At 50.4% G+C, this 13,661-nt stretch overlaps 1 pseudogene; it reads left to right on the top strand.

Annotated features, from left to right (window-relative positions):
• The first annotated feature begins 1,976 nt into the window (after positions 1-1,976).
• On the top strand, positions 1,977-4,750 carry LOC144165021 (uncharacterized; annotated as a pseudogene).
• The last annotated feature ends 8,911 nt before the right edge of the window (positions 4,751-13,661 follow it).

Here is a 13,661-nt window from a genome sequence, read left to right as displayed (position 1 = left end):
TAAAGATACAAACTAGTGGACCGTAGTGGAGGGCTCCGGATTAATTTTGACCACCTGGGGATCTTTATCGTGCGCCGAAATCTCGTACACACGGGCGTTTTTCCTTTTCGCCTCCATCAGAAAAGCGGCCGCCGCGGCCGGTAATCGAACTCGCGACCTTGTGCTCAGCAGCGCAACGCCTTAGCCACTGAGCCACCGCGGCGGGTGGGAGAGGACGAGTGGGGGAGAGGGCGCACCTGGAACGGCTGTTGCGGACGCCGAGGCACGCCGACAACGCCGGGTGACATCGTGAGCTAAAGAAATGCTCTGCATTTAAAAAAAAAACACCAGAGCGTGGCGTCAGAAATCCATCAGAAGGGCGATTTTTTTCCCCTCTTCGCTGAGCCGCCTCGCTGGCGCGCCGGCAGCGGAAGCGCGAGCGTGAAAGTTAAAAGAAAGGGTGTGCAACTATAGAGGCTAGAAGGTTTTCCTAGTGTCCGGAGGGGGCGTCTCTTACCCCGGCGCCGCTGAAAGCAGTTTGAATGAGTGGAACGGCGGCCGGGTGGTGGCGCTGGGTGTCGGTGGCGCGCTGTCAGCGGCGGCTGGTGTAGCAGTCGAGGGCGCGTAAACGTGTACCTTTCTTCGGTGTGGTTAGCGCGTGCGTTATTGGTGTGCTCCTTGTTTCTTCGCAGTGTGCGAAGACACGATGTGAGGCGGCGTTTTGAACCGTTGTGTGCGCCATAATGCCATCTAAAAAGGCAAGAACGTGTTTCGTGCCGCTTTGTAAAGGTGGATACAAGTCGTCAACACAAAAGGTATCGTTGTTCAGTGCTCCAACCGACCCTGCTCGCTTGAAGGAATGGGCAAGAATTATCAAGCGTGAGGACAAAGTTTTGGATAACACCTGTGTTGTCTGTTCGCGCCACTTCGATGAACGATTTATCCGGAAAACGTTTACGCACATAATCAATGGAGAAACTGTGCAACTTGACCGTGAACGTCCAGCGCTTACGGAGGACGCCGTCCCTACTATATTCCCTGATGCTCCCTCGTATTTCACGAAGCAGTTGCCGAAAAAAAGGAAAGCTAGAGACTTCGGTAACACCGAAGCCGCACCGGCGAAACGAAGTGCTTCCAACACCGATTTCGCTGTAGTCGTTGAGATGGATGTCTGCCCGAAGGAAACGCCGCAGCCACCCAAGCTGCTTGGGGACATCATTTTGCTGTCCCCATTGTGCAGCAAGGTTGTCTTGCCAAGTGAGCCTACCGCCCTGTGTTTCGCCTGGCACACGAGCTCAGAACCGAGCGACTTGCGTGTTATGAAACACGTCACGATTTCAGCGTGCACAGAAGCCACCGCGGCGCAAGAAAACCCATTTCTTTGCACCGTGTTCTGCCGCGGCATTAAGACAGATGAACTTCTCGTAAATAACGAGTGTGACGCTGCCGAGGCCCTCAAGAAGGCCGATGGACTGAGACTTTGCCCAGGATGTGGCATTGAGCCAGTAGTAAGTGGCCGGTGTGTGAAGTTTGGTGCAGCCCACTTCGCAAAGAACTGCCAGGTGAGCAGCTCCGACGGGAAACCCTGTTTGCGCTGTAAATACACTAGGAAGCTAGTGCAGAATCAAATGTAGAGGCTGAAGAAGAAACGCAGCACAAGCTTCAAACAGCGGTTGGGCAGAAAGTCGCTAGAGTTGTTCTGAACGAAAAGAAAGCTGAGAAAGGCACGCAGAAGCCTGGAAGACCTTAGGATAATGAACCAGAATATCGCTAGTTCAACCTTGGATGAAAGGATCGAAGGTCTGCCTCCCAAACAACGCCTTTCTGTGAAAAGATGCTTTGATGCTGCCTCCAGAAAGTCGACCAGGGGCATGGTGTACGACCAACCCGGGGTTTTGGCGTGTATACTCATGCGCATAAAGAGCCCCAAGCTTTATGAGCACGTGAGGAGGCATGAGACACTGGCTCTGCCCAGCAAGTCCTGTTTAGACCGACACATGGCTGGCTTTAAGAGTTCGTTTGGTTTAAATGCCAGCGTTTTCGAGGCACTGAAGAAGAAGACTGAAGGCATGGGTGCACACAGCTGCCATGGCGGTCTTGTGTTCGATGAAATAAAACTCTCAGAGAATATCAGTGTCAAGACCTCTGGAGAACTGAGCGGCTTTATGGACCTCGGCCCATTTACTGAAAGCAACGAGACTACAGTGAGTGACCACGGCCTTGCCATCATGTTTCAGCCTTTCCAGGGTGAGTTCTCTGTAGAGCATGGGATGATAATATAATCTTTTTCATGTTTTAATACTTTATACTTTGGAACTATATTGTACTGCACAAGCAATTCTCTTCGCAAAGTTGTTGTACTTAACAAAGCCCTTATATTTCCTTTTCCAGGGAACTGGACTCAGATCCTAGGGGTTTTGGCTTCCAAGAGAAACGTGAAGGCGAACATTCTTTCGAAGATTCTTCTGGAGGCCGCAATTCTAACTGAGAAGTCTGGCCTTTTCGTCGACTACTCGACCAGTGATGGGGCTCCTTGGAATCGAAGTTTATGGAAACTGTTTGGGATCAAAGGTAGGCCAATTTGTATCACGACACTTGTATTGAATCCCATTGAGCCTGCTCAGTTGCCCTAAGTAACAAGTTTTTTACCTCTGCAGCATCCATCAAAGAAATAACGTGCAAAGTTCCCCATCCAGTGGACGCAACAAGAAGCCTACATTTTATCTCCGACTTTCCTCACTTGGTGAAATGTGTGCGAAATGCTTTTGTGTCAAAAGGTTTTCAAATTCCAACTGGTCATGCCCACGCCGATGTAATTAAGGAAGCCTGGAAAGAGGACCAAAACTCTCTGACACTGAAAGTTATGCCACGCATTACCAAGTCTGACATTCAACCGAAGTCTTTTGAGAAAATGCGGGTAAAGTTAGCTTCTTAGTTGTTCAGTGAAGAAGTCTTAAAGGGGCTTTTCTTCTTTAAAGAACACTTGAACAAAACATTCCGAGCAGTCCAACCTACAGAAGAGCTTGTAAAACTCATGGAGAAGCTGATTTTTGTCATGTCTTCTAGAACACCATCGAAAGGCCTCCGACCTAACTCACCGAGTGCGCAGTCTCTCGACGATTTTATTGAATTCCTGGCAAAGCGGGAACAGCACGCTGCTGAGCATGGTGGCGGGTTTTTGAGTCCAGGAACTGCCCGTGGGCTGCGTGTGGCTTTGAAAAGCACGCTGTCACTCCTTTGCTACTTGAGTAGCTCTCTTGGTTTTAAATATCTCTTAACGGCTAATTTTAGCCAAGACAAAATGGAAAATGTGTTCGGGATTGTAAGGCAGTCTTTCGGATGCAATGACCATCCATCACCGGAGTAGTTCTTGATAATAATCAACCGTCTGTCATTCTACAGCCTAGCACGGTCACCTAAGAATGGGAACTCTCCCGAGGAAGTTGTCACGGCACTTTTGGGGCCATCTGACCTTGGTAGGGAAAAGTCAGCCCACATAGCGGTAATTGACGAGGTTTTGGATGATGGCAACTTGGAGCGTGCAGAATATGTGTTGCGAACACGAGGGCTGCTTTATCACAAAAGCTGCATTAAAAAGCACAGTGACAGCCGCCTTGTCTTTTACATAGCGGGCTATGTTGTGAGAAAATCCCTCAAAAGGTCTTCGTGCCTTGAATGCGCTTCTCTTTGTATTTTGCCTGTTCAAGCAGAGTGCAATGAGAATGCTTCTTTTACACGTGAATTTGACCATACTGGGTTAATTTACTCTTCCAAGCCAGTCGAGGAGCTCGTTAGGAATCTTGAAAACACCTTTACCGTGCTCTTCAGCAGAAATGATCTTCATGCTGAAAGCATGGTGGACTTTTTGCAGTTTTTGCACGGAGCTCAGCTGAAAGAAGTTGGGTGCAGCGAACACGGAAGGAATGTTACGAGGGACATAAGTTCTATGCCCTGACCCGATTCCACTTTTTCGCAAAGCAAAGAACATGGACAGGAGCGCTCAGAGGCAAAAACAAAAACTTCTGAAAATGAGGCGATGCCAATGAAAACGTCTGCAGTTCAGCAAAGCCTTGTACACGCACCGTCGTGCATACTTTTTTGGAGTGTAAAATGTTCTGTGCTCGTATGTATTTTTTTGTTTTTCGCACGAAAATGTGACTGTTAAATTATGTATCTGTTCCTTGCTTTGCTCCCAAAGATGGGAAGATGTGTTAAATTTTCAAAAAGTGTGGTTTTTGAAGTTTCAATTTGTAACGCTGCAATAAATGCTCATTGATAATCTTGAATTATGTTATGTTTGGGGTTGTTGGGTGATAGTTTTCGTATGGGAAACTTGAAGCTGTATTTCATAACTCGTTGCTTCTGCTATGTTTTTAATAGTAGTAATATTTTAATTACTACTCAGGGTGGCTGGAACCACGCGTACAGGGCCGATAAAGGCAAAACTGCCCCTTCCACTCTCTGCAGTGGCTTAGTGCATGGCTAAAGCGTTGTGCTGCTGAGCACAAGGACGCGGGTTTAATTTCTGGCCGCGGCGGCCGCTTTTCTGAGGAAGGCGAAAAGCGAAAACCCCCGCGTGTTCGAGATTTCGGCGCACGTTAAAGATCCCCAGGTGGTCAAAATTAATCGGGAGCGCTCCACTACGGCGCAGTTTCGGCGCGTTAATCCCCACAATCAAACTACCCCTTCCGATGAGGTTTGCGCACCCAAGCCGTGGTCGCGTAAAGTGCGCTTGTCAAACTCACAAGATCGCCATCGTGACTGTATATAATCACATGATTCTTTTTCGTGTGTTTGCGGAGCACGGGTAGTGAGCGGCAAAAAAATATGCTCGCACGCCAACAGCCGCACAAAAGCGCGCAGACGCCCACGAGAGCCGCGCGCCAGCGAGCCGTGGCGCCATCTACTCTGGATCATTGCAGACTATTTCGCTTCGGCGCGCCCCTTCCCGACACTAGGAAAACCTTCTAGCCTCTATAGTGCAACCGACGGCACAAGGCGGCTGAAAATCCGCTTTTTTGTTTGTTTGTTTTGCTGACCTCGGTTAACCCACGCCATCGACCAGTGAGAGGCATCTCCTTTCCTAGCCCCGTGACAGCATCCCTGGAGAGAAAGAAAGAAGCGGCGCGCCACCTTGACGCCTTTCCCTGCGCCCCGTTAGGAATACGCAAGCCTTATCCAAGAGGTAAACACATCAGGGAGGGAGGCCTCGCGCCGTGAAACTTGAAACTTCACGCTGCGTAGCGCGAAGTATTGCAGTCGCCCGTGCCTCTTTCTTTATAAACCAAAGCGTGACAGCAGCACCAGCCCGATAAGAAAGCCAATCAAGCAATGTATGTAAAACCATAGCGGAGCTGATACACACATTGCCTTTCAGCACCTTGCAATCCGCGCGTGACGGGTGTCAAGCTTAGTTGTTACTGATATTAAATTGCGGAGTCACGTATCATTAAATAATTGGGGTTTTACACCTGTGGGGTGGCCCTTGAAAGACGACTGGGAAACACCAGCGGCTGCAGCTGGCGTTCTGCTAGAACCGCATCTTCCGACGCAGTGGAATGGACGAGCGAAATAGGGGTATTGTCGACGTGATCTGTTGTCTTTGTGAAGACAGATACTGCCGCCCGTTGTCGACCCATTTCGCAATACCTCTATCTTGCTTCGTTGGGCCTCAAATTGTGCGTTTATGTTGAAGGAAGAGAAGCTGTCTCTCGTTTCGACAAACTGGAAGCGGCTAATTATTTCTCAGTTTGCGATTTCTGCGTCATCGCCCTGCCCGGACGCTGTGCAGGAAGTCAAAATCCTGGTCTTGCAGCTGGGTGGATACCTCAAAATATGCTTTCAAGAAGTTGTTGGGCTGCTGTTGCATTTTCTTACAGAAGATATGTTTGGTGCGGTAATTGTTGCTGATGTTTATCTGATGCTTGTAGCGGGCTGTGTTGGCGATCGACCGAAAATTAGTGATACGAGTGCTACCTTAAAAGGGCACTCACACAACAATTTTGCATCTCGGTTTTTTTTTGTTGCGATGAGCAGCTATATAATGACGTACTTATCACTTGTGGAAACCGAATTCACTCACAGAGTGCGGCGGTTGTTTATTAGAGGCGTTTTCAATGCGGCCAGTCGCAGTTTCGGGTTCAGCGGCCGCCGCGAAACGCGAGATTTTGTGTGAACAAAGCTGACCAAGTGACGGTCGGACAGATATCACAGAGCAGAGCTGCCGTAGCACTGTCGAATCCACGTCGCCGGCAGTTTCTGCGAATGCCCCCACGCATTGATCTCGTGAGCCGCTTAATTAAAAAGCGACCGTGCACGTGACGCAGGCGCTGGGAGTACAAAGTTCTGCCGCGGCTAGGAACCACGCGCGACGCTCGAGACAGTGGATGGGAAGATAGCGCTGGGAGCAGCCGCCCGGTATGCCTGTATGTCCGCCTACAGATGCGTTCGGCTTAGCACTGCGGCGGATATTGGATTGCCGCTCTCGCAGCCGATACAGACGACGGTTGTTAATGCAACCCGCCATCGAATCATTAACTCCTTTCTCATATGTGCTGCCATGTTTAGGACTTGGGTCCCATTTATTGCAGCAGTAACAAGCTATCGTTCGAGCTACCTGCACCGGCCTGCACAACTTCGCCGCCGTGGCCGCCACCTCCAAGCTACCTCTCTATAATATATCAGTTAATAAATGTTCACATTCATTCATCCGCCCGCGCAGCGACAGTGCGGCTCGCTGAGTGCTCTTTAGGTGTCCCCGGTGTCTTTTCGCGTCCAGTGTAATAAAAAGCAATAAAAATGGAGTGAATGGAATCGCTGTAGAACTTAGATCGCGGCCAGCTGCCCGATGAGCCGACGAAATCACCGCCCCTCTACCGCCAACGATGGGGTCATTCGTTGCTCGAGAGCAGAAGCTCCGACCTCCGATTGGAGCGGCGAGCCGGCGAAAAACGCCGGCAGTGCGGAAGCGGCCAACACAAACTCGTGACGTGTATGGACGTTGTTTATTTACAAAATATCGAGGCAATGTCGATTGCGGAAGGTCCTCCGCTGGCTGCTCGGTTGCGTTTCGCACACTTTAAAATTGATTTTATGATTTTAAATTTGTTCTAGGCTGTATTTGCCGCTGATATTTTGCAGATGATGCATGTGTGTTTACCCCAATCTATCCCCGACGTTATCTCCCCTTGAAAATTTTGTGTCAGTAGCCCTCTAAGGTACAACTCCAAGTGCTGAACTGTTCAGGTTTGTCCCGACGCGAGAGATTTCTGTCTTTTATGCACTTCAGCAAACTTTTCGCTATGTGGCGTTTTGAATTGATATGCAGTTTCTTTTCGCAGCACGGGCAAACCATACATTTAATTTTGTGACGGGGGGCCTACGACGCGGTCGAAAATGACTCCGAGTAACTACCCACGATGGCGGGTGATTTCTTGACACTGCAGTTGCTGCCAGCGCTCCTTCTAAGTTATGTGTGAGCGTGTCTCGGGTGGTCTAGTATCATTGCCCTTCACAAAACAAAATTGGTGGGGAGGAAAATTTTACAGTTGGTAAACTGATGATGTCTAAAATATGGTAAATGTGGATTTGATATGAATAAGTCACGTTTACTACAACATTAAAACGCACCGCAATCCACCGAACATTTCTTAATATTCAATTTTTAGTGCACTAAGTGCGGAATCGTAGTCGCTGCACTTTTGTGACTTAGTGGACTCCATTGACGGAGTTCAGCGAGTGAATTCAAGTGGTTGATTCCTTTAAAAAAATAGTAGAAGCATTTGTGAATACGATCAAATGTGAGCGCCGATTAAGCACAAGAAAATACAGGTGAGTGCATATTGAGTACAAGTGAGTACTGTAAGTAAGCTCCGCTGATTCGGAGAATTTCAGCCTACCGAGAAACGAAAACTGTAGAGAAAAGCTGCCGCCACAAAACACGCAGAAAACCGAAATTTACGATCACAGCAGCGCCGAGAAGCCCCTAGCCCCATGAGAGCACGAAGCGCCCCAGACTCTGGTGCTTCCTTCCTGAGAATACGAAGAGACGCCAGGCGCACGCGAGTGCGTTAGTTCCGTTTCGGTCTCTCCCGTGTACGTGCCTTCGCGTAGTGGGAAGCCTTCGCGTAGTGGGGCAATGCACCGTGTAAGACGTTTTCTTCCCGGGCTCCTGTGTCCTGGTGTATACGTAATCTCAGTATTCCTAATTAGTTAAACATTTTATTTTTTCTGTTTAGCCTTTAATGCGAGCCACGACCTAGCTAAGATGTTGCAGTCGAAAGGACCAGGACTTGAGGCCATGAGAGGACGGACAGACGAGGAGACGAACAACGTGGACGAACCGCACCACGACTACGAGAGTGCAGCACGCAGACATGGGGCACCGACGCACTCCACGCCAGCGGTGGTCGACACACTGCTGACTGCAACGGAAAGCTACGTCCTATGCTCTGCGAAGAAACAGCAGTTGGTGAGCGCACTACGATAACGAGGGCTACCCTGCTCTGGCCGTAAGGACGACATCATCTTGCGCCTTCTAGAGGACAACGAAGAACGTCGCCATCTCTCCAAACGAACGAATGTGCCAACGCTACTTCAGGCTGCCTCCGACAACGGCGGATTACCCTGCAAGCGGCGCTGTTTGAGAGAAGGTGCCTGGACTGCACGACATCCGTACACAGGCAGAATGCACAACGGCACGCACACGAATAAGACGACGCATGCAAAATTTTGATTGCGTGCTCACCGGACCTTTCCCAGGTAATCGCCACGATTACGGAAACGCATCGAAGGTCAGTGTATTTCTGGTGAGATCCCCAACAGACGTTGCTCTGCTACATCGCCCACGAGCTACATCGCCCAGCGGCAGGTCATTCCAGCAATGAGCAACGAGACGCGCAACGTACGCAGCGTGCACGAGCCAGAAGGCACCACGTTCCCGGCACCCGCTCTTCCGGTACAGACGTACATAAACGGAACGCTGAGAGCACGGAACGCAACGGAGCCAGTACGTACATTTTTGACACGTGCTGTCCCGGCGCCGGTCCACGCAACCAACGACACCACATCCGGATTGGTGGATATGGCCACGACAAGCGAACAAGACGCACGGCGGCCGAAATGCACCATACGTGGCGAACGACCGCACACCAATTATATGGGAGTTTCCTACATAAAGCGAGGCGCACAGCGCACGAAACGCAGCAGAGGCGACGAACGACATCCAACTTGAACCAGTGGAGCTGACCCCCGCGAACGAAATGTACTGCGCACGGAACGCCACCAAGCCAGCACACACGGAGGAAACTGCTATTCGCGACATCCTCCGCTCCCACTGCTGCTATCCGGACTTGGCCAGCGAATGTTACAACCACAGAAATCACCTTGCCACAAGCAACAAAAGACCCAGCGGATGCGGTTCAACCCTACCGGAACGTATGAGTTCTCCGACACCCGCTGCTCCAGCCCGAGTCCAGCGGACGAACGGCATAACACTCGTGGAGGTAGGTCCGTCAACGAGCAACGACACGGCCAGCGCATGCGGAATGTCCGAGACAGAATAAACAGGATTCGGCGCCCGCGCTCCGAACGAGACTCACACGACAAACACCATTCCGTACAAGAGGACGCAACCGCGAGCAAGCGGACTCGGGACGAACGGAGCCTGCTTGTATGGGAGAGATAGCGGCTATAGCATTCTCGAAACAACGGGCAAAAGACGAGGGCTTGAGCGACGACACGGACACGGCACGAACAGCAGCGAATGAACCCGATCCAGACTAAGGCATCGAATGCCCTAACGATGAAGTCACGCTTGCAAGGCCAAGGAATGTGGGACCGAACGGACGGCACGAAGTACGCGCGCTTCCCCACCACAACGGTTTTACTTCGAAAATAACCACGGCGACTGCGAGCACGGAGCCACAACGACTTTGACCCATCAGCCATGCCACCCTACGAAACGTCCACGCTACCGCACACTAAACGATAAGCTAAACGGCTCCCGCACCATACGCAACGCACACGTCAATTCAAGCAAAGTCCTCAACGCGCCGAAGTATGCCATCCCTACACAGCGCAGCTCGCCACCGGACAAACCGGACGTCTACGCCCCCACATGCATCAAGCACGTGACGGGCTACACGAAAACAATCGCCGACGGAAGCGGCGCGACTAACGCAAAGCCGTAAACACTGTCACGTTCAGGTCTGACGAAGTGAATCCCACGGCACACACGCAATGAAATCAAGCAGATTTGAAATTCACCGAAACTCAACGAGACGAACACCCTATCCGTTCAAAAACAAACGCCAGCATCGAGAATCTGTGAATAAGCGGACAGTGATCTGAATACGAACGGACGTCAATCTACGCGAACGCTTCATTGTACCTTGGGGCAGGCACAATTACGATTCGGAGCACGATTACGAGAGTATCATCGCGCCCGGAAACGAAAACAGATGACAAAAGCTGCCACCCGAAGACACGCAGGAAGCCGCAGTTTACGGCCATGACCGCACCGACAAGCCCCGAGCTCCCCTGAGCCCGACCCGGCCCAGACTTTGTTCTTTTATTCCTGAGAACAAGAGGAGATGCCAGACGCAACGCGATTGCTTACGTTCCGTTTCGCTCTCTTGTTCGTGCCTTCGCGCAGTAAGTCGCCCTACGACAGTGCACCGCGTCAGACGTTTTCTTCCTCTGTCCTGATCTATATGTAACCTGTGTTTTTCTAATCAATAAAACATTTTATTTTTTTATATCTAGTCTTTCATTCGAGTTACGACCTAGCTAACAGTAGAGATACGTTGATTATTCGTGAGTAATACAAATTGAGTACTCATGTGTGCAGATAAGTAGTACTCATGAGTGCAGAATGAGTAGTACTCATGGGTGCAGAATGAGTATTACTCATGAGTTCAGAAGACTGAGTACTCATGAGTACAAATTGAGTACTCTTGAGTACAGAGTGAGTACTCATGAGTACAGATTCAGTACTCATGAGTACAGATTGAGTACGAATACTTGTGAGGACAAATGAGTTTGAGTAGAAGTGACTATGATTACAAATGAGTATTTGATGAGTGAGTACGGGTGATTTTGTGAAGAGACGAGCTCTTTGAGTCTGAGTTTGATTGAGTACAGCGTAGATGAAAAAAAAAATGTGATTGAGTTTGAGTGAATTCTGTTTTGCCAGCCTATGGTGGACGATACCGAGTTGGATAGTATCGTCCACTGTTAAGTCGGCCGCCGTAGTGCTCCAGTAAAAGCGGTGGCTTATGTTGAGAAACAAATGAGGCGTGGGAAAGCTGACACCAATATGGCTACATGCTCAGCAGTGGTGCAGCGCACTCAACCACGGAGCTCATGCGTTGAAATGTAGTCACTGTAGCAAATGCGTATCTGTCGCGCCGAAACTGAAACCAGGTTATGGGGGAGCACTTGGACGCAGTAACACAGATCAGTTAGCTCCCCCAACCCTCGTAGCTCCCTCTCCATTGCCACAGAATGTTGTCCCCGAGTTTTTCACAGTAGAAGCCCACGATGCCGCTCACGCCACGACCATCGCCTCCGTACACCGCCCTTAGTGACCGTCACCACCGATCCCCAGCAAGCATGCCAATGGAATCAATCCTCTGTGGCTCCCCCTCAACCTCTTCCCATTCTTCTGCGTCTTATCAAAGACCGAAGTAACAATCCTCTGGACCCCTGACTACCATGTGACTACTCTGGTCTTGGTGGGAATTAAGTGGTCCACGCCGCAGCCCGCGCTTTCCACAACCGGCCACTTCCCTCTGCAAGGCTAGGCCCCGCAGGAACTCCGGACTACGCTTGCATCCCTTCGGCACCGCCGGACTGCCTACATCTCCACCTTTTCCCACTACACGAACAACAGAAACTATATCCTCCTACCCACCCGTCTCTTAAGTGTAAATCAAACCTATGTCTATCGCCGCCTTCAGACAGAGACCCATAATCAAATCACTCACCTCCTTATCCCCTTTCCGCCACGAGTAACAGCCGTGACGTCCCTTTTACCGCGACCACCCTGTCTTCTTTCCACATGACCAGACTCTTTTTCACTTCCCCACCACTGAGCATTGGGAATCCGCTCTGGCCACCTCGGCACTAGAGCGTACACTCGCCCAGGTGGAACAAACAGTTTAATCCGGGTGAGCTCGCGACCTCCCGTATTCGGAGGCTGACCAATTCCCCTTCCCCTCAAGCTCAAATTGTGAAACAACCACCACGGCGACAGGGACTACTTTCACGGTTTCATAACCTGGTTTGTGTTGCTTCGCGCAAAAAAAAGGGATCAACGCACTTTGCCGTCCATCAGAGACATGCGTTAAGCGTTCATGGCAACCACAGTGGACAGCACTCACCAAACTGCCGATCTGCAGGCTTGTCATGGAAGTTCGTTCTCCAGAAAGCCGGCCGGCTGTGAACGTTATCTGCACATCGGTCAATGGGTTATCAAGCAATGATGCGATCAACAATGCCTTTTAATAAAGTTCAGTGCACTGCGGAAACATTTTACGACAGAACGCTTTAACTGCGAGCGATTTTCGTATCGGGCAATTCGCACAAATTGCGTTCAGAAATATCCGCAATGGTTCTCCAAACAAAAAATCAGAGCCCTTCCACCCCGTGAAGAGGGATGGCCAGCAAAGCTGTGGTGCCGAGCCTCCACGTGAGGTGTGACTGGGTCGTAGTCCAAGGGGTGCGCGAAGTAAAACACGTTTGTAATTTGCGATTGAGCATTGTTCCTGGTTATTAACTGAAAGTCCAGTCCTGTCCAGTTACTGCTCCTCGCGCATGCTCAGCACGCCTCTTCACGAGCCACGTGAAACGGGTATCAAGCGGCTCCGGCGCAGCGTCAGACTTGGCTACCGCGCAATTGAGGCGCACACCTGTGCACGCGCCGGCACCAGTGCGTCTGCCGCGGCTATGACGCAACACAATCCAACACAACTTTAATTCAATACAATCCAATCTAATACAATCTAAGCCAAGCCAAGCCAAGCCAATCGAATCCAATCCAAGGCCCTTCGCGCTTGCGCAGAACGGCTCCTCACGGCACACGCGAAACTGCTCAACCTCGGCCAGTGTAGCTTACGCTACAAAACACGCAGGAATCGTGGGTAGAAATTTATTATAGCGCGGTTATTGTAATCACAGCGCATGCTCTATGAAGGCCCAAGGACCTTTTTAATTCTGTATGATTTTTTCCATGCCCCGGGGGTGTGACGCCCAGTTTTACGCTTCCGGGGATTTGAGTGGGCTCCGCAACGGGGCGCTACACTCGCTAGCGATTCCTGTCTACATCGCCCTGGGACCGGAGACGATGTGCTGGATCCTAGCCATTTACAGCTTTGCTGTAAAACAAGGCGGTGAATAACATCACATAGCTGCTCGCAACAACCGGATTGGCACAATGCCACCGGGGCCTACTAGAGAACCGCGGGTGTCTTTTGCATGATCAAAAACTCATAAGTGACCTTTAATAAAAACGAACCGCCTACCTGTTCGTACAACGAAGATATATATGGTTATGTATGTGTGTAAGTGTCTTTGTGGGTGCGCATGTGCGTGTCCATCGCGCTGTATGTCTGTGTCTGTGAGTGTCGTTACGACAGAGTAGGACTCTGGCCAAGTGGCAATATTGTTAACACAACATCCAG

The sequence above is a fragment of the Haemaphysalis longicornis genome, unplaced genomic scaffold (genome assembly GCF_048455015.1).
Source record: "Haemaphysalis longicornis isolate Haplotype H1 unplaced genomic scaffold, Haemaphysalis longicornis Haplotype H1 scaffold_14, whole genome shotgun sequence".
Taxonomy (NCBI): Eukaryota; Metazoa; Arthropoda; class Arachnida; order Ixodida; family Ixodidae; genus Haemaphysalis; species Haemaphysalis longicornis.
This window is presented reverse-complemented; position numbering and strand designations above follow the sequence as displayed.